The sequence below is a fragment of the Schistocerca gregaria genome, chromosome X, assembly GCF_023897955.1.
Source record: "Schistocerca gregaria isolate iqSchGreg1 chromosome X, iqSchGreg1.2, whole genome shotgun sequence".
In the NCBI taxonomy this organism is placed as follows: domain Eukaryota; kingdom Metazoa; phylum Arthropoda; class Insecta; order Orthoptera; family Acrididae; genus Schistocerca; species Schistocerca gregaria.
The window spans coordinates 216994007-217018580 of record NC_064931.1 but is presented as its reverse complement, the minus strand read 5'-3'; positions in this window follow the sequence as shown (position 1 = coordinate 217018580).

Here is a 24574-nt window from a genome sequence, read left to right as displayed (position 1 = left end):
TCCTAGGAAGTTCTGGTCTTACGTTAAATCAATAAGTGGATCAAAAGAGCATATCCAGAAACTCTGGGATAATAATGGCATTAAAACTCAGGATGGGGTGCATAAAAATGAACTACTAAACGTCTTTTTCCAAAGTTGTTTCACACAGGAAGACCGCAGTGCAGTTCCTTCTCTAAATCCTCATATGAATGAAAAAATGGCTGACATTGAAATAAATGTCCAAGGAGTAGAAAAGCAACTGAAATCAATCTACAGAGGACAGTCCACAGGACCTGACGAGATACCCGTTCGATTCTATTCATAGTACATGAAAGAACTTGCCCCCCTTCTAACAGCCGTGTACCGCAAGTCTCTAGAGGAACGGAAGGTTCCAAATGATTGTAAAAGAGCACAGGTAGTTACAGTTTTCAAGAAGGGTCATCAAGAAGATGCGCAAAACTATAGGCCTATAACTCTGACATTGATCTGTTGTAGAATTTTGGAACACGTTTTTTGCTCGCATATCATGTCATTTCTGGAATCCCAGAATCTACTCTGTAGGAATCAACATGGATTCCGGAAACAGCGATCGTGTGAGACCCAACTCACTTTATTTATTCATGAGACCCAGGAAATATTAGATACAGGATCCCAGGTAGATGCTATTTTCCTTGACTTCCGGGAGGAGTTTGATACAGTTCCACACTGTCGCCTGATAAACAAAGTAAGAGCTTACGGAATATCAGACCAACTGTGGGGTTGGATTAAAGAGTTTTTAGCAAACAGAACACAGCATGTTGTTCTCAATGGAGAGACGTCTACAGACGTTGAAGTAACCTCTGGCGTGCCACAGGGGAGTGTTATGGAACCATTGCTAATTACAACATGTATAAATCGTCTAGTAGATAGTGTCGGAAGTTCCATGCAGCTTTTCGCAGATGATACTGTAGTATACAGATAAGTTGCAGCATTAGAAAATTGCAGCAAAATGCAGGAAGATCTGCAGCAGATATGCACTTGGTGCAGGGAGTGGCAACTGACCCTTAACATAGACAAAAGTAATGTATTGTAAATACATAGAAAGAAGGATCCTTTATTGTATGATTATATGATAGCAGAACAAACACTGGTAGCAGTTACTTTGTAAAATATCTGGGAGTATGCATACCAAATTATTTGAAGTAGAATGATCATATAAAATCGTTGGTAAGGCAGGTGCCAGATTTAGATTCATTGGGAGGGTCCTTAGAAAACGTAGTCCATCAACAAAGGAGGAGGCTTACAACACACTCGTTTGACATATACTTGAGTATTGGTCATCAGTGTGGGATCCATACCAGGTCAGGTTCACAGAGGAGATAGAGAAGATCCAAAGATGAGTGGCGTGTTTCGTCACAGGATAAATATGGTAAGCGTGATGTTTAGCAAACTCAAACGGCAGACTCTGCAAGAGAGGCGCTCAGCACATCGCAGTGTAGATTTCTGTCCAACTTTTGAGAGGGCACATTTCTGGATGAGTTATCGAATATATTGCTTCCCCTACTTATACCTCCCTAGGAGATCAGAAATATAAAATTAGAGAGATTCGAGCGCGCACGGAGGCTTTCCGGCAGTCGTTCTTCCCGCGAACCATACACGACTGGAACAGGAAAGGGAGGTAATGACAGTGGCACGTAAAGCGCCCTCCGCCATACACCTTTGCCTGGCTTGCAGAGTATAAATGTAGATGCAGATGTAGATGTAATATTTGTGCATATTTCTCATTATTCATGTGCCCTCATAGATCAATGTTGCCAGCTGTTTGAGAGAGATGTAACATGAGTTCCTAACAGGTGTGTACACATAATTTGATCAGAGGTTTTCTAATGGGTCTAGGATATGTAATACTGTTCTGTGTTTCCCTATTTAGCTATGTTTCAGGTCAATGAGTACAGTGCTTGAATCTTTGTGTGGCTTAAGTATTATTAGTAAGTCTATACATGAAACGTCATCAGTGTGAAAGCAGGAATCTGGAATTCTCAACCATATGTCAAAACAAGTTGAGATTCTCTGATCTTCCCTTGCCTGGTGGCACACCATCTTACATGCAGTTACTACAACTGGGGTGATAGGTGTGAAGTTGCTAGTCGAAGAATCAGCTGTGGTTCATGTCTTCTAACAGGTCAGTAATAAACTGATATTAGATGGATAACATTAAATACCATGAGAGACCTTCAATAAATCACTTCCAGTATTGCAGTAATTTCCTTCCACACCAAATGATGAATGTGTAAGGCAACAAGTTTAACATGTTAGTATAACTATTAAACTGTATTGCCTATTTTGTATTTTGGTTTCTTTTATCATATGACAGATTTTACTTTCTTGCTAATTCTAAATTCATAGGAGCCACCAATGTCCTCTCACTTCCTGAGTTGTTTGAAAATGCTACTACATTTCCACAAAAAACTCTGTCCAAATGTTGGACCTTCATACTTAGTGTATCATGTGTCCAAACCATAGATTATCTCATTGAAGAAATTAAAAAAATACAGTTGACTGCCATTCTGTCATTGCGGGCTCATCATGAATGAATTTAAAATGCCAGCTTTTTACACTTTACCATGATATATGTGACATTATTAAGCAACTGCTTACTTAGGCATTTGTGAGGAGATAAAATTTTTAAAGACGGATATTACAAAACAGGCAATAATAACCAGATCACGAGTTTCTAGCTTTCCCAGATGAAGTATTATCAAAATTGAAAGGTTGATTACTGTAATATCTACAACATCGTACATCAATCAGAATAATGTGACATACCAGACTGCAATACATTATTATGTAAGACTGGCTTTACAGATGGAGTTGCAATAAGACAATCTTTGGTAGCATTTAGATTCAATGAACTTTCTCACATATTAGTTTTCCTGGAGTTTCACATTGGCAAAAAAATCTTAGCAAATGGACTGCAGAGAGGTTATAATCCAAGTGCACTTGGAATGTACACTGAAACTGGATTGATCCATGCAATCATTGCCAAATTAACTTTGTATTGCTCATTGTTGTAACAAGCCCAGGTGGTGGGATGAATGTTTAATAACACTGAATTAAATGACACCGTTTATTAATGAAATAGAATTAACATGCAGCTTCAAGCAGCTATGTGAATCTATGTACTACTTCATGACTGCTTATTACATCCGACATAAGAGCATTTGTGCCCTCTTTTGAGACATTACTCTCATCATTCATTCACCCAGACATATAATTTAATCAAAGGTTTTCAATTGTGTCTTTGGTATATATTAGATTTTTGAGTCTGCTTGCCTAGATACATTTTAGCTTCATGAGTATGATGCTTGAATGGTTATCTTTAGTAACAGTTATTGGTAGTTTTGTATGTAAAACATTGCCAATGTTTAGGCATGAATAAGGAATTGTGAGCTGTATATCTTACCAAACTGAGACTTTATCATCTCCTCCAATGTGCAGTGACTTTAATTATGCTGTCAGATGAAAAGTTGTTGGATAGGAAATCAGCTGTGATAGACAATGTAAGGCAGTGAATATTGGAGAACATAATTTTTTTGCAATTTGGAGTTGAAGAGGAATGTTCACAGTATTGGAAATTAATGAATGTCGTCTCAATATTAATCCCAGAGTTCCACACATCCAAACTGTTCTTAGTAAATTGAGTGGAGGGTAAGTGTACCCATATTGCACTTGAGGAAATACTGATATCAGGTTGATAAGTGATATACATTTTTACTCTTTTTGCATTGCAAATTTTGCTAATGGAGCTGGAAGGGATGTGACAGATGTTTCACAACCATACTTTGACTGATTTAGTCAAAGTTATTTTAAGTTCTACACATTTTGAATGTTTTGTTTTGAAATGTACCATATGGGTTTATCCAGAGTTCAGTTTCAACGTATTTAATTGGAACCAGTTTTGTAAGGTATCAAGTGTGCTTATAATGAAGCAATTAAAACAGAAGTATCATCTGCAAACAAAATTGATGGGTAATTTATATTTATGGGCAAATCATTTAGGTAGAATAGCAACAGGATTGGCCCCAAAGAGAAGCCATGAGACACACCTTATGATACTGTACTCCATTTAGAATGATAATTCACTGCATCTGAAGTGATGGTTACTCTTTGTTTTCTGTTGTGCAAGTATAATGCTAGCCAACTCAGAGGATTGTCCTTAATCCTATATTTGTCTAACTTATAGTTAAGCAAGTCATGGTTCATGGAGTCAAATGCTTTTGTGAGCTCACAGAAGATACCTACAACTTTACTCCACTGGTCCAATGATTTGCCTATCTTTTCAATAAAGTTATTCACTGCATCCAGAGCGTTTCTTCCTGGTTCAAATCCAAATTGGTTGCTTATAATGACATCATTTTTTATAATAAACTTTTTGATCTGGCTTGCAGCTAGTTTCTCCAACACTTTTGACAGTACTGGAAGAATAGAAATAGGCGAATAGTTTCCCATGTCTTCCCTCAACCCTTATTTGAACAGAGGTCTGACTTCGGCATACTTAAAAACCTTGGGAAAGCATCCCTGTTCAAAAGGCTGGTTGGCTATTTTAGTTAGGGGAGGTGCTATTATGTCACTCACTGTTTTAATCACTTTAGTGGGGATCCCATCCCACCCAGCAGAGTTTTTATTTTTCAATGGTTATATGGAATTTTCCACATCCCTTGTTGTGACTTTTTTAAAATCTGTAAGATACTCATCTTCTTGGTGGATTCCAAAGAGATTTACTTTACTCTGTTGCTATGCTACATCAACATCTGACTCAGACACATTTATGAAGAATTCATTTAAACACTCTGATATTTGAGCCAGGTTTAGAGTAAAGCTATGATCTACTTTAATTCTAGAAATTTCTAATTCTAATACATAACTCTGATTAACAACAGATCACAATAATTTCGTTTTAATTTTATGTTGTACAATGAACTTTTTGTTTGCCATTTGTTCGTCTTCCTTCACAACTTTTTTAAATATTGCTTTATAATGACAAACATACTCAGTAAAATGTCTGTTTCTATTATATTTCACATTGTTTAGTTTCCTCTTCCTGGCACTACAAATTTGTATACCCTGCATTATCGATTTCAATTTATTAGTCGTTATGTTGCATGTGGTTCTAAGTAGAAAACTTTTACCAATAAAGTTTCAGTGCCGTCATCTAGCCTTGTTTGGTTGCTATACTTAAGGCCTTTGTTGAGCATATTCAGCTTTTTTCACTGAAAACAATATTCGTGAGGTTGACAACATACTCTGTAAAGGAAAAGTGGAAATTGGGTCTCTTATCCTGGTGACACGCAGTATGAGAGTAAATTTTCTGAATAGTATTTAGTTTACACACTTGTAAACTAATAATCAGTTGGTCACCCTCCCATACACAAATCATCCTTACTCAAGTGCAACACCGTATTAAAATAGGTATTGAAAGGTAAAACATTAATCTTATCTTTCTTCATGCACATGCATGTAATGTCCCTATTAATGAGGATCCTAGGACACTTATGCATATACACACATAGTCTCTGGTCTATGCCAGATTTATTGCTATGTTGTTTCCCTTTATATTTTCAGTCTGGACAAAATACATCTATTCTTACATTAATAAACATCATTCTGTAAAATATGACAGTTTTTTAAATTGTAGCAATAGAGGGTTGTCATACCACCAAGCCAAGATGGATTGGAATAATTTTTAAAGCTGCTACTTGAAAAATCAGCTGTGGCTGGTGTCTTTTAACAGGTCAGTAACGAATTGATATAACAAGTAATGTTAAATACCATGGGAATCTAGTATAGCACAGCTACTTTCAAATCATAAGAGTTAACCTGCTTTCTTGATGAAAAGAATTTTATTGTAGTTCTTTATTTGTGCTACTATTACAGTAACAACAATAACAATGTTCATTACGGAAAAGAATAAAGTTCGTTATCTGTATCCTGTCGCGTGAGTTTGTTTTGCTAGATTTGCTTAACAATAATATTGCTGGATATAACAGATTACTTTTATTTCATATATGTACACAGTAATGTTCAATCAAGCTGAAGTCAGCATCTTCCTGGTAATCTGCTGTAACTTACTTTTGTGGTTGTAGTATTACATATGTGTCAAAACTTTTCCATTTCAACTTGGCAGACAGCAGAAGACACTAAATACTGCAGGATAATTCTTTCAAATATTCAATCATTAGGCTACTCACTTTGATACCAAGTCAGTATAAATTGTTATAGAGGAGTGTCTAGCTGTAGTAGTATTGCAAACGTGTGTGAATCTTAGATTTAATCTATTCTGCTGTCTCGTTTCCCTCCATCATTTTCGCCAAGACCAGAATGTAATTGTGAACAGCAACCACTTTAAACTCTTAATATATCTAGTTAGTGATAACCTCTACTTTATATTTCGATTTCTTTTATTAGCCAACAGATGCTGCCTTCTTGCAAGTTCTAAATTCACAGATACCACCAGTGTCCTCACACTTCCTGAGTTGTTTGAAAATTCCTTCACATTTTCCTTTAAATAACCCATGTACACCTATCTAAACAGTGACCTTCTTTTTTCATACTTCCTGTATCTAAAGCATGTATCCAGACCATACATTAAGACATTATCTTATTGTAGAAATTAAATAGGCATGCCATTAGTAATCTCTCATTGCAGACTGTCATGGATATATATAAAGTGTCAGTTTTTTTTATATTTTACCTTGAAATACATGAATCAATATGAGGCAACAGCCTACATAGTCAGTTGTGAGTATATGAAATATTTAAAGATTGGTACTACTAACTGGCAGCAGAAACCTCATCATGGGTGTCTGAATTTCCTAGATGAGGTATTATCTATAAAGAGAGATAGAATATTGTAATATCTGCCACATCATACAGTAATCAGAATGTGTAAGGGATAGTGCAACAATCAAGCACCAATACATTACTGTGTAAGAATGGATTTATAGATGGGACTGCAAAGTGACAATCATGCTGACACTTAGAATTGATGAACTTTCTGACTTATTACTTTTCCTGGAGTTTCACATTGGCAAACAAATCTTGGAAAACATACTGCATGAAAGTTACAATCCTGGTGAATATGGAGTGAACAATGAAATTAGACTGATCCATGCAATCTTTGGGATAATGCTTTATGCTGTTTATTGTTGTTCTGGGTCGAGACAGACAGGATGGACATAAAGATTGAATTGTATGCATATAAGGCAAGTCTAGAAAAAAACTGTCCAAAAAAAGGTTGGCATGGAAGAGAGTGCCCAACTTGGTCAGGTTGAAAGTTGATCCAATGCCGATCTCTGCCATAGAGGCACAAGTTTTCTTGACCAGCTGTACTGTATCTAGTCCTGAAGGAAGGGCTGGTTGGACCATTTTTTGCTGCATCTGTGCACAGGCATGCATGACCACTAATGCTGGGGCTAGCACTTGTCTGAGACATGACTCGTCCATTTCTTGAAGACTGGAGTTTATCCAAGAGATGTATATCTGCCAGGACAAAATCCTGCATCCAAACAGGCAGGCATAAATGTTGGCCTGCATGAGAGCATGGGAAGTCCATCAACATACATCATGTCTGTGCAATCACCCACGATGGGATGGTGATGTGATGGTGGCCGTCCTTAGTGATGCAGGCTACTATACTATCTTCCTCCACATTTGTAGGATGCTAGCAAGAGTGCAGGGGGCAGTCGCAATTGAATGATTGATCCTCCTGCACAGTAGAAGAATTCACAAACACCAGGAGCATGTTGTCATGGAGCTGCAGCAAAATATCCTTAAGGTGATAACCTGATATGTCAGCTGCGTAGCTTGTAGCCCTAAAGGGGGAAGTGATCAAAAAGTACTTAGGCGATTGAACATCCTCTGCTGGGAGGGGCGTATCACAAATAGGGGTGACATCAGCTCATGCACTCGAAGGAGTGTCACTAGGAGGGTATGGAAACACATATAAGTTTGTGTTATAGGTGGCTGGTTACTCCAGAGCAATGTCTGTGTACAAAGGTGGTTCATCAACCAATGCCCACATGTTTAATTCTATTGAGTAAGATTGTTTGATTCTTTTCATTTAGAAGATTGTTTAACAGGTCGTCTGAAGGGCTGAAAACGATGTAGGGGGCTGAACAGGGAGGCTGAAGGGCTGACTGGATGGTGTCACCGTGTAACATGATGTATTTTCAATGCACTAATTCACTGTGAATGAACACTCAAGGGAGAAAATGTGCTTGCAGGGCCATCTACATCTACATGAATACTCTTCAAATCACATTTAAGGGCCTGGCAGGCGGTTCATTGAACCACCTTCAAAAAATTCTCCATTATTCAAATCTTGTACGGCACACAGAAAGAACAAACACCTATATCTTTCTGTGCAAGCTGTGATTTCCCTTACTTTATTATCGTGATCATTTCTCCTGATGTAGCTCGGCATCAACAAAATATTTTCACATTTGGAGGAGAAAGTTGGTGATTGAAATTTCGTAAGAAAATTCTGCTACAATAAAAAACGCCACCCCCCATCCTGTATCATTTAAGTGACACCCTCTCCCCTCTTTCGTGATAATACATAACATGGTGCCCTTCTTTGAACTTTCTTGATGTACTCTGTTAATCCTATGTGGCAAGGATCCCAGATAGCACAGCAGTAATCCAAAAGAGGAGAGACAAACATAGTGTAGGTAATCGCTTTAGCAGATCTGTTCCATATTTAAAGTGTCATGCCAATAAAATGCAGTCTATGGTTAACCTTCCCCACAACATTTTCTTGTGGATGTTCAAAATGTGGTACTGAATACACTCAACTAGCTCAGAAAGGGCCTCTCTAAGTGGTAGATGAGTTTCTTCAATGAATTCAAGGGATAAAATGAGTGGCTCAGCGTAAAGTATTATGGTGAAGAAAGCATTTAAACCATCTTTATGGTATGCATGAATCCCCAGTAGGACCCAGGGTAAAGCCTCTGATCAGGACCTCTGTCACACATTAGGAATACTTACAGTGTATGGTGCCATTGGTCAACTGATCTGTTGCTTTTTGGGTGGTAAGCTAGGAATAGAATCTGTCCTCACCTCACAAGGTGCAGAAGTTGGAGAACAGTAGAGATTCATAAAAAATGGCTCTGAGCACTATAGGACTTAACATCTGTGGTCATCAGTCCCCTAGAACTTAGAAGTACTTAAACCTAACTAACCTAAGGACAACACACACATCCATGCCCGAGGCAGGATTCGAACCTGCGACCGTGGCAGTCACGCGGTTCCGGACTGAGCGCCTAGAACAGCTAGACCACCGCGGCCGGCTTAGAGATATTGATGGCCTTTATCACTGACAGAATGTACTTATAGCTGTCTGAAAAGGGAAGGGGCCCGATTAAATCTAAGTTCATATGATGTAGGTGGCCCTTTGGGATGTCAAAAGTGCCAAAAATGGCTGTGTGTGTTGTGTGACATCACTTGTTGGCGTGGAATGCAAGCCTTAGCACAAAGATGACAATCTTTCTGTACTCTCAGTCAAATGAAATAGTCAACAGTCTCATGTAGGTTGCCAGGGACGACTGGGCAGGGGTTACCAGTGGAAGAATTGCACCAAAGTGGGATGGGGGGTGGGGGGAATTGGAATCTTGGTGCAAATTCTGGAGTTTGGCATCATCAGCTTGTAATTTCGTCAACTCGTCTATGTCCAGTGGATTAGTGATTGCATCAACCCTAGAGAGATAATCCGCCACCCCACTGTCTACCCTATGTCGCCTAAATGTCTATGGTCTGTATAATATTGACAAATGAGTTCCATATAGCGAAATCACTGTGGCGGAAGGTTCTGCACTGGGTTTCAGACTATGTTGGCGAGTGGCTTATGGTCAGTATAAATTGTGACAGCACATCCATCAGTGTCATCAGGAAAGTATCTCACTGCCTCGTATACTGTAACTCTCTGTTGAAAGCAGGCCACTTACACTGACAGAAGATAAGTTTTTATGAAAAGGACCTAAGGGGTTGAATAGAATTGCCATGTCTTGCTGAAATACAGTGCTGATTGAAATGAAGCTTGTTATGGCTGAATTGGAATTGCATGCATCCAATACCAGGTGTGCAAGTATGGTGGTAAGTGCTCGTGCTCATTTGAGATTATCAAAAGCATGAACGATTTCCTCTGACTTGCCTGCAGTGTTATTGCCCGTGAGAACCTTGGTGAGGTACATCTGAATGGAGGCAGCATTTGGTAGTTAGCTCGACATGGTCAGGAGTCAGACTGTTCTTATCAGGCATTTTGCTGTGGCCAAGGAAAGTGTAAGCAGGCTGTTTAGGCTTTTTTATTGGTAACGCCGCCGCCACGTAGCGCTCTGTATGAAAATCACTGGCTGTGCCGTGTGCAGTCTGTGGCTGGTTTGCATTGGTCTGCCATTGTAGTGTTGGCAGCGGCAGCTGGATGCTAACAGCGCATAGCGTTGCGCAGTTAGAGGTGAGCCGCCAGCAGTGGTAGACATGGGGAGAGAGATGGCGGAGTTTTGAAATTTGTAAGAATTGATGTCATGAACTGATATATATATATACACTCCTGGAAACTGAAATAAGAACACCGTGAATTCATTGTCCCAGGAAGGGGAAACTTTATTGACACATTCCTGGGGTCAGATACATCACATGATCACACTGACAGAACCACAGGCACATAGACACAGGCAACAGAGCATGCACAATGTCGGCACTAGTACAGTGTATATCCACCTTTCGCAGCAATGCAGGTTGCTATTCTCCCATGGAGACGATCGTAGAGATGCTGGATGTAGTCCTGCAGAACGGCTTGCCATGCCATTTCCACCTGGCGCCTCTGTTGGACCAGCGTTCGTGCTGGACGTGCAGATCGCGTGAGACGACGCTTCATCCAGTCCCAAACATGCTCAATGGGGAACATATCCAGAGATCTTGCTGGCCAGGGTAGTTGAGTTACACCTTCTAGAGCACGTTGGGTGGCACGGGATACATGTGGACGTGCATTGTCCTGTTGGAACAGCGAGTTCCCTTGCCGGTCTAGGAATGGTAGAACGATGGGTTCGATGACGGTTTGGATGTACCGTGCACTATTCAGTGTCCCCTCGACGATCACCAGAGGTGTACGGCCAGTGTAGGAGATCGCTCCCCACACCATGATGTCACCTGCACGGCGCCAAACACGCATACGACCATCATTGGCACCAAGGCAGAAGCGACTCTCATCGCTGAAGACGACACGTCTCCATTCGTCCCTCCATTCACGCCTGTCGCGACACCACTGGAGGCGGGCTGCACGATGTTGGGGCGTGAGCGGAAGACGGCCTAACGGTGTGCAGGACCGTAGCCCAGCTTCATGGAGACGGTTGCGAATGGTCCTCGCCGATACCCCAGGAGCAACAGTGTCCCTAATTTGCTGGGAAGTGGCGGTGCGGTCCCCTACGGCAGTGTGTAGAATCCTACGGTCTTGGCGTGCATTCGTGCGTCGCTGCGGTCCGGTCCCAGGTCGACGGGCACGTGCACCTTCCGCCGACCACTGGCGACAACATCGATGTACTGTGGAGACCTCACGCCCCACGTGTTGAGCAATTCGGCGGTACGTCCACCCGGCCTCCCGCATGCCCACTATACGCCCTCGCTCAAAGTCCGTCAACTGCACATACGGTTCACGTCCACGCTGTCGCGGCATGCTACCAGTGTTAAAGACTGCGATGGAGCTCCGTATGCCACGGCAAACTGGCTGACACTGACGGCGGCGGTGCACAAATGCTGCGCAGCTAGCGCCATTCGATGGCCAACACCGCGGTTCTTGGTGTGTTCGCTGTGCCGTGCGTGTGATCATTGTTTGTACAGCCCTCTCGCAGTGTCCGGAGCAAGTATGGTGGGTCTGACACACCGGTGTCAATGTGTTCTTTTTTCCATTTCCAGGAGTGTATTATGACCCTTAAGGTAAATACATTGTTTGTTCTCTATTAAAATCTTTCATTTGCTAACTGTGCTTATCAGTAGTTATTGACTTCCGTAGTTTGAAACTTTTATTTAGCTGGCAGTAGTGGCGCTCGCTGTATTGCAGTAGTTCGAGTAACGAAGATTTTTGGTGAGGTAAGTGATTTGTGAAAGGTATAGGTTAATGTTAGTCAGGGCCATTCTTTTGTAGGGATTATTGAAAGTCAGATTGCGTTGCGCCAAAAATATTGTGTGTCAGTTTAAGGACAGTCGTGTATAATTGTTCGAAGGGGACGTTTTAAAAGTAACATTTGTGTGGCCAAGCTGAGACTTGTCAGCACTTATTTCAACGCCGTTGGCGAATAGAGCAGCTCATACCTGATCGGCATCTTGTTTACACTGCTTAACTGAGAAAGAGAGTATGAGGATGTCATCAAGATAGGCATAACGCTGAGAACTAGCAAGATGAAATCAATGAAGCACTGTGCGGATCGAGCTACATTCTGGAGATTCTACAGCATAAAACAGAACTCAGAGCCCAAACTATTGATTGCTATTTATGAAATGTTATTGATAAACATAGGGGTCTGTAAATGTGCCTTCTGACACTGAAGTTTGCTGAACATTTGTGTTGCATTAAAGTGCTGTGCAAAATCCTGAACGTGGGGGATTTGGTAACTGTCAATGATAAATCAGGCATTCAAACAGTAGGAGTCCCCGCACAAATGTAATGAACCCTCTTCCTTATGTCCAAAGTGATCAGGCGAAGACCTGTGACTATCTGATGGTCTGACGATCCCAGCAGATAGCAGTTCATTAACTGTGCCTTCCACATGTTGGAACATGTGAGGAGTAGGGCAGCGGGCCTTAATAAGCAGAGGAGGGTCCTCCATTCTGTGTATCCTATGGTATGCACCAATATCAGTCGCTCCTACTCATATGTCCATGTCGTGTGGGAGTAATTCAACTGTCATCACTGTTAGTCACTAATCTATTGGACAGGGGAGTGTGAGAGCAAATGTCACTAATCTCAATGTCTGGTGGCTGAGGTTCCACTGGCTGTGCATTGGTAGCAGTTGATGTGGCAGTGCTGTGCACTGAGAACCAGCAAGTGAGATTGCGTATTGTGCACTACGCATGTAGAAGGTTTTCCTTGGTGTTGTTCACCTGTGTGAGCTTGCCACTTTGAGGTCACAAGGCATCAACCTCTGATCGCTTGCAGGAGAGTTCAACAAGTAGGGAAGCCAAGCGATGATTCCAGGAGGAACACTGAGAAAGTGCAGATGGAAACGATGTTCATGGGTTGTCCAATGGAGCCAGGTATATGGAAATCAGTATTGTGATGGAGTAGAGTAGTGGTTTTTAGATCCAGTGACAGACCAAAATTTTTAATGAATCTGATGCCTATGGCCAATTCTTTCATGCCAGCGATGTAAGTGTCCTCTGAAACACTTTATTAGGTGCAAGGTGAATGTGAAGGTCAGTAGCACCACGCACATCTATTAGGGGCATATTGGGCATTAATAATGAAAGTTTAATTGGCTGAGGTTGTGAGGATGCAAGATCGGGTGGAATAAGATTTGCATCAGCTTCAGTCTCAATGAGAAAGTACCTGCTCCATGCGAGGTACTGCGCATAAACTCATCTGCTGGGTATACTGGACATATTAAATGACTGCTGATGATGACAGCACCATGAAAAGTCGTTGTGAGCCGTGGTGCCCAAATTGACCCCCACCAGCATTTGGGTATGTACACAGTGGACCACAGTTTCTTGCTACCTCTCCAATAGCAACAACGGAGTCGTTATTCTTGAAATAACTTTCAACAGCAAATGCACGATGCTTTGCACTCCACCACTCCATATTACTATAACACTCCAAATGGCAGCTCATTAGTACACAACTGCGGCATGAGCTGGCGCGCATTCCTGAAGTGTGTCATTGTACTATGCAAGTCAAATTACGCTATAAACGTTGCTGCACCCCGTAGTATTTGTTATCAGTAACACGGGTACTTTACTATGTTCAGTGAAATGAACTTGTAAAACAATGGAGGTAAAAATAATGTCCATGTAAATTATGCATCCCTGCCTACGATTCAGAGTGGAATTTTACATTCTGATACAAAGGTCTTTAACAGGTTGCTGCTAGACATCAGCAGAAAACTGGAAATCCTAAAATATTAAAAAAGTACGAAGTAAAAAATTATTTTATAGCCTCTTCTTCTATAATTAATTATAATTAAGCATAATGTTTCGACTCAAGGGTGCCTATGCTGGTTAACACTAAGGTTCATATTAATCGGAATTTTAATGTTACTATTTCATGTAAGCCTGTTATGTAAGCCTGACAGTACTCTCTGTAAAATTATGAAATGCTTTGTATGAAGTTTGAGAGAAAAACAGCACTTGAATAAAAAACTAGTTCTAGCTTTCAGAACCATTAGTTCCTTCCTCTGGGAATACGGATATGTTTTGCAAGATTGGGAATGAGGGGAAGATCACTTAGACCACCATGTAGAACACTTGTGTGACCCATTCATGAGTACTGCTCCTGTGTTCGAGATCCCCACCAGGTCACATTAAACCAACACATTGAAGCGACTCAGAGGCGGCTTGCTAGATAGGTTACCAGCAGATTGAAACAATGTGCGAGTTTTATGAAGATGCTTGACAAACACATATGGGAATCCCTAGAGAGAAGACAATGTTCTTTTTATGGTACACTATTGAGAAAATTTAGAAGATATGAGAAATCAGATCTCATATGGAGGCACATAGATAGCCTTTCTTCTCTAACTCTATTTCCAAGTGGAACAGGAAAGAAAATGATTTGTGGTGGTATAAGGTACCCTCCACGATGCTCCATTTGGTTGCTTGTGTAGTATGTCTATACATTCAAATACGGAAGAAAACTGTAACTGTCTACCACGTTAAAAAATATTAGTTGAACCTAACCTAAAGCTTCGTGATTTTTGATTTATTTCAAATGTTTTGTTCCACGTTTATGTGTACCTGATACACTCTTCTTTTTTTTCATAGAATTTGTTCGGGGCGGACGTCCGAAAACACCGATTTAGGTTCTTCGTTGATCCGTTCACTCAGTCTTTTATTACAGAGAGTAGCTAACCCTCGGACCGAACACGTTGAGTAACCGTGCCGGTTGTACACTGTGACAATCAGTGACTTGCATCTATAAAAGTCTTACAATTTGGAGATCTCAGTATTGCTTAGATCTATTAATAATCCCTCATTCAGCTCTTTTTATCAACGGATCAAATAAAAATAAACTGGACTTTTTGGAAACTACATAAAAGAAGAAGTGATTGGCATATAGCTGTTTCTTTACAGAACAACGATCAAAATTTAAGCATACCGTTAATACAGATTGGTCAAGAGCACATATCTGGGATAGAGTACTATATTGGATTTCGCCCCCCCCCTCCCCCCCTTTTCTCTAGAAACCTTAGTAGGAGTAAGAAGTTTATTTGTAGCATAGTTTGAGGACTACATTAGGTTGGAAAATGATAATTATGTTGACAGTTGTGGAACTTAGCGAATGAGAAATAAAGATTGTAGTAACAGACAGATGTGTGGCTTTGCCTAATATTTTGTTTGGGGCATGGTTAAATGCATTTTTCCCTATTTAACGCGTTTTTCATAATAAAAAAATAAAACTACTAGGTCACCCCCAAAAACATTTATTAGAAAATAAGCAAGCATCCGTCTTGTGTTTTGATACATATTACGTATATATATCGCACACAAACTGGAAAGATGCAAGGGACGTTCCACTACGTATCCCCTACCATATTTGATGCATTTTTCCGTATTGGCTATTGCTGGTATGGGTGCACAGGACAAATTCGTACTACAAACGTCTCAGTGGTAGTTACATTAGTAAGCTGCACTTAACGCGTCAAAAAAATTAGAGACATTGTCCTGAATGTGTAATAAGTGTTGTGCTATAAATCAGTCTGCCATACAACTAATAATTTGTAAGCAATTGGCTTCAGTCAATCACGTAAGACTCTAACCTGTAACTCTGACAACGATGCAGATTATTATGTCACCATAATCTAGATTATTCGCATTCGAACCTTCTTTCTACAATCAATTCTCTTAAAGGAAGCTTCATTCAGAAAATCTGGATTGACTTGACGTTCCAAAACGACAGCTGAAGGCAAGCCTGTCTACACCCTGTGGCCAACAATATGTCAACAGAGCTGCTTACAGTACAGGTCTAGTCACCAGGTAGCGCTGTCACGCTTTCGGCCTTTCTGATGATTCCTCATTCGTCGGGGCCCGCGAGACGCACGTTAGATGATTTCAGGGGGATATGGAAACCATTGGATTGGGTATGTTAAAAACCGTCAGAATACCATCTACCATACTACTTTTACTCATTCAGGGACTTAAGGCCAACTGAAGAATTGTGCCGTTTCTTCACCAACAAGAACCTGGCGTACAATTTTCGACGCTACCAAGAGTTCGGTTCATTCCTCTGTGGACATTTCTCCCTAATATTTCTCCTGACTATTGCATAAAAACAAGCAGCATGCACGACACTGCATCATTTAAGGTTGACATGCCATGTCGTTTACAGTAACTCTGAAAGAACGTTCGTTTTTCAAAATTAAAAGCAAGCTACATTCCTCCAACATATTTGATCAGGGGGAAGTGGAGTAATATCACTGATCTGTGTGGAAACATACAACAGCATAGCTAATGTCACTAACGTAAGTAATGAACTGCATCCAGGGAGTGTGTGGTAATACCTTCTGGCTCCTACGAATATGACAATTTAGAAATGTACATAAAATGATCTGTGAAAGGATTTGAGCCACATTTTACCGTTGATACATTTTAAACAGAAGTGACAATGGACTTCAGTCATAAAGATTCGATTCAGTAGGATCGCTACTAGGTTTCTAAGAGGACAAGTGCTGGAGCGTAAAACTGAGAAAATCAGCCAGTGTACATCGTGCGTCAGTAAGATTCTTGTAGTGTGTAATACGTCGACGAATTCGTACCTTAACGACAGATTAGTTCATAATATGCACATTATTTCTTGTAGTGGGCCCTGATTATAAAATTGCAGAGGTACCCAGCAAACTGATACATCACGCTGCAATTGTTCAGACATTAAGTTATTTTCAGCTGAACACTGCAGATTTTTGTGGTGAGGAAACTATAACACGCCTTCATCTGAAGCAAAATTATGAGTATTAAGTATAGATACGACATACCTATAACACACGAGAATTACGAGTATCTTAAACCATTAGATTGAACCCCGCAATAACGTCACTCGAAGTGACGAGAGAATCATTAACCAGGAATATTATTCTAGCACACCAGTTGTGTCAGAAATGTTTAATAATAATGATGAGGTAGGTACGAATTATTATTCAGCATCAACATGGATTGACACTTCCCAGCAACAGCTTCCTTTATTTGGAGGGGATATTTACACCTAAAAAAGCTGCGCCACAATCAGTAATATCGCGTCTTACACGTAAACCATTCGACTTTTGGTTTCAAGGAATAATATACGAACTTAATTGAGCTGAAATTGTCAGCACCAGGAAAGTGGGGATCACATCTACACTCTGCATTTACGTCAGATCTGAATGCTCTGCAAAACGCAGAATGATTCATAGACAGATCGACAGATAATGCCTTTAGTGCCTGCATTTCACTCAAAATATTTATCAGGCAGATCGCTGGGACAATGAAGGGATGGAGTATGAAGATATGACCTGGGTGACAATCTGAGCAATTCTCTGAGGTTGTTCGCAGATGATGCTGTAATTTACCGTTTAGTAAGGTCATCCCAAGACCAGTATCGGTTGCAAAGCGATTTGGAAAGATTTCTGTATGGTGTGGCAGGTGGCAATTGACGCTAAATAACGAAAAGTGTGAGGTGATCCACATCAGTTCCAAAAGAAATCCGTTGGAATTCGATTACTCGATAAATAGTACAATTCTCAAGGCTGTCAATTCAACTAAGTACCTGGGTGTTAAAATTACGAACAACTTCAGTTGGAAAGACCACATAGATAATATTGTGGGGAAGGCGAGCCAAAGGTTGCGTTTCATTGGCAGGACACTTAGAAGATGAAACAAATCCACTAAAGAGACAGCTTACACTACACTCGTTCGTCCTCTGTTAGAATATTGCTGCACGGTGTGGGATCCTTACCAGGTGGAATTGACGGAGGACATCGAAGGGTGCAAAAAAGGGCAGCTCGTTTTGTATTATCACGTAATAGGGGAGAGAGTGTGGCAGATATGATACGCGAATTTGGATGGAAGTAATTACAGCAAAGACGTTTTTCGTCGCAGCGAGATCTTTTTACGAAATTTCAGTCACAAACTTTCTCTTCCGAATGCGAAAATATTTTGTTGGGCCCAACCTACACAGGTAGGAATGATCATCAAAATAAAATAAGAGAAATCAGAGCTCGAACAGAAAGGTTTAGGTGTTCGTTTTTCCTGCGCGCTGTTAGGGAGTGGAATAGTAGAGAGATAGTATGATTGTGGTTCGATGAACGCTCTGCCAAGCACTTAAATGTGAATTGCAGAGTAGTCATGTAGATGTAGATGTAAAGTAGTAGGTGAGTTTTGCTATTTGGGGAGCAAAGTAACTGACGATGATTGAAGGAGAGAGGATATAAAATATAGTCTTGCAACGACAAGGAAAGCGTTTGTGAAGAAGATAAATTTGTTAACATCGAGTATAGATTTAAGTGTCACTAAGTCGTTTCTGAAAGTATTTGTATGGAGTGTAGCCATGTATGGAAGTAAAACATGGACGACAAATAGTTTAAACAAGAAGAGAATAGAAGCTTTCGAAATGTGGTGCTGCAGAAGAATGCTGAAGATTAGATGGGTAGATCACATAACTAATGAGGAGGTATTGAATAGAATTAAGGAATTGAGGAGAAGTGTAATTTGTGGAACAACTTGACTAGAAGAAGGGATCGGTTGGTAGGACACATATGCGGCATCAAGGGATCACCAATTTGTTATTGGAGGGCAGAGTTGGGGGTAGGAATGGTAGAGGGGGACAAAGAGATGAGTGCACTAAGCGGATTCAGAAGGATGTAGGTTGTAGTAAGTGCTTGGAGATGAAAAGGCTTGCATGGGATAGAGTAGTATGGGAAGCTGCATCAAACCAGTCTCTGGACTGAAGACCACAATAACAAATGCTCCACCATCTCATCTCTATCAGATAACTTACTTATGTAATATGGCTCGCTGTCACTCACATCACTGATACTTCTCACCCTGTTTTCTTTATTTCTCCTATAAATGTCATGAAACTTTCACTTACACCAGGTTTAACCAGCACAGAATGCATGTGATATATGGCCAACTCCCTTCATTCCATCTCATCATGTTTATCGTATTCTCCTCTCCTCCTATTTACAGCATAAGTCCTAGCACCCCTATGGACTTAAGACTCTGTCTAGTTTTCCATCCTCCACCTTTGAAATTCTGCACCCTGTTGTTCCCTTTGCCTGTGTTCGTTGTTATTTCTCCCAGTTGGTTAGTCATTTCAACACTCTTGAAGGTTTCTTTCGTCTCTCTCTGTACTGTTTCTGCAGTCCCTGTCATTGTCACTCTGCCCATTCCCAGTACTTGACCACCTATTCAAAAGTTCATTGACATTATTTCCATAATTGCTACCCTCATTCTGATTTCTGCTACCTTCCTTGCGGTCTACCAATTTTTTTTATATCACAGTGCCCTGTCCATGCTTTCAACAATATTCAAAAACTCTTCCACTGAACCTGTAGGCCTGTGTATTAGATCCCACTGCAAGTTCTCTAGCAGCCTTCTTTTTAATGTTGATATTTCTGTTAGTACCCTTAATAGTCTATCGAACTGTATTTCTTTTATGAGTCCTGTCACACAGAATTATCTCATAGTTTCTCTACCACTTCTGTAATTTGGCCCATTATAGAAGTCATTTTGCAGACTTAACTGCTTGGCCTGCCCCCCCCCCCCCCCCCCGCCCATTTATGCAAGAACAGTGTTTAAAATTTCTTATAGTCTACAAATTCCTCAGGGTTTTGGTTAGCCGAATTCTGAGTGGACCCTCCGTCTGTCTCTTCAGAAGCTTTATTTTTGCCTCCTCACTCATCACTGTTATAAAGCTATTTTTGCTCATAGCCAAGGAATCTACTGCATTGTACCTACCACTGATTGTCTTTATGTTACTACCAACTGCCTCGGGACACTATCATAATAGCTGCCTGCCCAGCTGCTACATTACTTACCATTTTCTTCAGACTGTCTATCTTCCCCTGAATAATTCCCACTTCCCCTTTTAACTTTTCATCACCAGTTTTAATTACCGATTCTAGTTCAGCATTTGTCTGGCTTTCAGATTTCCTGCACTTTTCCTGTGTTTCAGTTCGACCCCCCCCCCCCCTCCCCCATCCAAGTTCTGATTCTACATTCTCCACTTTGGTTCCCATCTCCTTTTCTACTTAGTCTATTTTTCTGCTGACCTCTCCCACAGTTTTTTCGTTTGTAGTTTATATCCAAGTTTTTCAGATACTCTCTCGATATACTACATTTATTTTATCTCCAAGTTCAGTTTTTAAACCACCTATTTCAGATTTTATACTTGCATCTAATTCAGAGTTTACACTTTCCTAAATTGAGTCTAATCTTCCAACTAATTTCTCACACAATGCGTTCAGTAATTGTATAAGTTCGTTACCTGGTACCCAACCACGCTCCTTTGGGATACCAGGGCTACTACAATTACTCCTAATAGCCTCTGACCCACATTCACTTGAACGTTTATGCATCTCATAGGCCATGGCTGACGACTAGCAACACAAGATATATAATGCAACTGATGCTTGTACTTACGTTGCGGCTGCTGTGACGTTGACTATTACTGCGACGCGAGGAGCGGGCAACGGCTCTGAGGCGGCCGGAAGACGTCATGGAGACGGTCGCGGCACATGCGTGTGTGCCACAGAAACCGAGAACAGAGACTCTCCTCGGCGCCGGTATGGTCAGCGGCCGCTCGCTATAACTGCCACGTGGACTGGCGGCAGCATGAACACGGCAGCTCTGCGAAATTCACGCGGACCAGCAGCGTCCCGAATTCGTGAAACGGACTGTCCCACGAAATGTTGCGGCAGAGCTAAGCACACAGTGCCGAGTCTCTTGCGCTGCCGCGTATTGTTATATTAATGTTCGCATTTGCAGAATTTTTGCACTGCCAGACTGTTACTGCTATGCACTTCGTAGACCTCTGAGCCCCACACTAAATTTTCACAGGCCTATGTATTTCCTGGGACACACGATCCCGAAATATTTATTAAGAGGAAAGGAAACTGTCTGCTCCAGGATGAACCAACCGTACTGCAACGACACCAACAGTTACCGGTAACTACAAGTGTGTAACCTTTTAAATGCAGACCTCTCCCTAGTCCTGAATCGGTAGAAGTCGGTAAACGTCGGGAGGCTTCGGTAGGCACGCAGTTTCGACTGCTGCCAACATTACGTATCTGACTGTGTTGTACAAGGTAGCCATTGTCGTCTGCTTCGTTATTGTTTTGCGCTGTACTGTTCTGCGTGTTTTTCTTGTGCAGTTGTGCTAAACATGACTTGGCTGCCACAAACATGCTGAATATTATGGACGCAGCTTTCCAGTCGGTTACTGCCAATGATTGGAAGGCATATTGCAAGAAAGTTAAACAAACAGAAGAAGAATATTGGGCACGTGATGGTATCGTCGAAATTGCTATGGACGAAATTATCATTAACACAGCCACATCAGATGTAAGTGAGGAAGACTCAGACACACAAACGGAAAACAGTGACAGACAAAGCGATTGATCACATGGCGTGAAATGTTTTTACAAAAGATCTCAGCTTGAATGAATAACAAAAACAATCTCCTATTAGTTTGTTGTAAATTGTATTTCTGTTCTATTTTAATGAAACACAGAAACGGAACATAGTGACAGTGAAAGCGGTGGACCACATGGCTTTAAATGTTTTTACAAAAGTATGACATCTCGAATAAATAGTATGAAAAAAAATTGCGAGCACTGGGAATCGAACACGGGTCCGCTGCATGTCAAGCCTTTACCTATTTTTTTTTTTTTTTTTTTTTTTTTTTTTTTTTTGAATTGATCTAATGTTGTTCGTTGTATATGCTCGGGGCGGACGTCGCAAGACACCCGTTTCAGTTCGTTGTTGATCGATTTACTCAGTTTTTTTATTACAGAGGGCAGATAACCCTGTGACCGAACACGCTGAGCCACCGTGCCGGCGACTAATCAATTGCGCCACTCAAGCTACAGTGACCTAATTGTTGAAACATTGTCCATTACTGTTTTCGGGCGTTCGGAGAACAACTCACCAAAGTTTCATTGCAATCGAATGAATGGTTTGTGAACGCATAGTAGACAAACATACATACATTCATTTTTATATATATAGATTTTAATGTACATGACCATTTCAGTTTCGTTTACGAACAACATTTAAAGCGAGTTTTACTTCCAAGCCTTTCGTCTGCTTTCGTGTAAGCATGATGCGCAATTTGTAGTGCCAGCACTGCAACTGGTGGCGTGCCTTGCCCCCCCTCCCCCCCCCCCCCCCCTTATCAACGGCTCCTCTCACATCGCCAGCCAATGCTTGCTTCCTCCTCTCCCCGCACTACCGTCTCAACTCTGCCGCCTTAGAGTAAACACACTGTACTGCTGGTAGCAATCCACCAGAGGGCTTGAGTACAACGAGCTAAATCACTCGTCTGCCCAGGGGTTTCGTCGCACACCGTTGTTTTACGTCCTTACACAAGCGATTAACGATTATTAATATGGCCTATGAGGTCGATCAGTGAAATACTCATATATAAGAGTAAGTTGAGCAATGAAGTTGGAGAATTGAGGACATTAAGGTACGTTTAGCACACCTTAGAATTACATAATTGTTCCTAGGCCTCGTTGCTTTATACATTGAAAATTGCTCTGCTATGATGGTCCTATACACAGCAGTCCAATCGAATCTAAAATAGTTTTAGCATAGTAGTTGCCGTCAATAAACAGTTCACTACATCACAGTCACGGTGAACTCCACTATGTTGTTAACAGCTCACAAACTTATAAACCGAAAACAAGCTTCTGAGCCATCCCATAGGCATGATCTTACATCTGAATTACAACCCGTATGGCCCAGGCCGTTCTATGCCACCTTACGCGCACAGCTCCTAACACACACAAAAAAACCACGATATCTACCATGCATCTATTTCCTGCGTTTTGTTACGTGCCACACTACTCTAGTCAAATTAACATCCATACATCTGGCCAAGGTCTACACAGGACAGGTCTGGTCACGCTACCATGATCCTTTGGGATCGCTGCCAGTTTGGGCCCAGCGTATCACGCGACTGTAGCACATTGTTTTTATACTAGGTATAGTGTTTGTCGCGACAGAGTGTGGGTATTTAGAAATGGGTTGCTGTGTTGCACCGGATTGAAGCATCAATTCGTCTAAAGGGATCGAATTATTCAGAATGCCTACAGAAAAATGATCTGAGAGATAAATGGTTACAGAGCTGTACGAGAGACAAATGGAAACCAACAAGACATTCCAGGTTCTGCGAGGTAAGCAAATTAACGTTTAAGATAATTAAAGCTGAAATACCGTATGTTTTCTGCATAATTTATATGTTTATGATATTTTTAAAGCTTCACTTTGAAGATTCACAGTTCGAGTTAAGGAGAACTGATAGAAGAAGACTGCTAAAATGGAATGCCATTCCAACGAAATTTGACGTCCCAAATACACCCTAACTACACTCCTGGAAATTGAAATAAGAACACCGTTAATTCATTGTCCCAGGAAGGGGAAACTTTATTGACACATTCCTGGGGTCAGATACATCACATGATCACACTGACAGAACCACAGGCACATAGACACAGGCAACAGAGCATGCACAATGTCGGCACTAGTACAGTGTATATCCACCTTTCGCAGCAATGCAGGCTGCTATTCTCCCATGGAGACGATCGTAGAGATGCCGGATGTAGTCCTGAGGAATGGCTTGCCATGCCATTTCCACCTCGCGCCTCAGTTGGACCAGCGTTCGTGCTGGACGTGCAGACCGCGTGAGACGACGCTTCATCCAGTCCCAAACATGCTCAATGGGGGACAGATCCGGAGATCTTGCTGGCCAGGGTAGTTGACTTACACCTTCTAGAGCACGTTGGGTGGCACGGGATACATGCGGACGTGCATTGTCCTGTTGGAACAGCACGTTCCCTTGCCGGTCTAGGAATGGTAGAACGATGGGTTCGATGACGGTTTGGATGTACCGTGCACTATTCAGTGTCCCCTCGACGATCACCAGAGGTGTACGGCCAGTGTAGGAGATCGCTCCCCACACCATGATGCCGGGTGTTGGCCCTGTGTGCCTCGGTCGTATGCAGTCCTGATTGTGGCGCTCACCAGCACGGCGCCAAACACGCATACGACCATCACTGGCACCAAGGCAGAAGCGACTCTCATCGCTGAAGACGACACGTCTCCATTCGTCCCTCCATTCACGCCTGTCGCGACACCACTGGAGGCGGGCTGCACGTTGTTG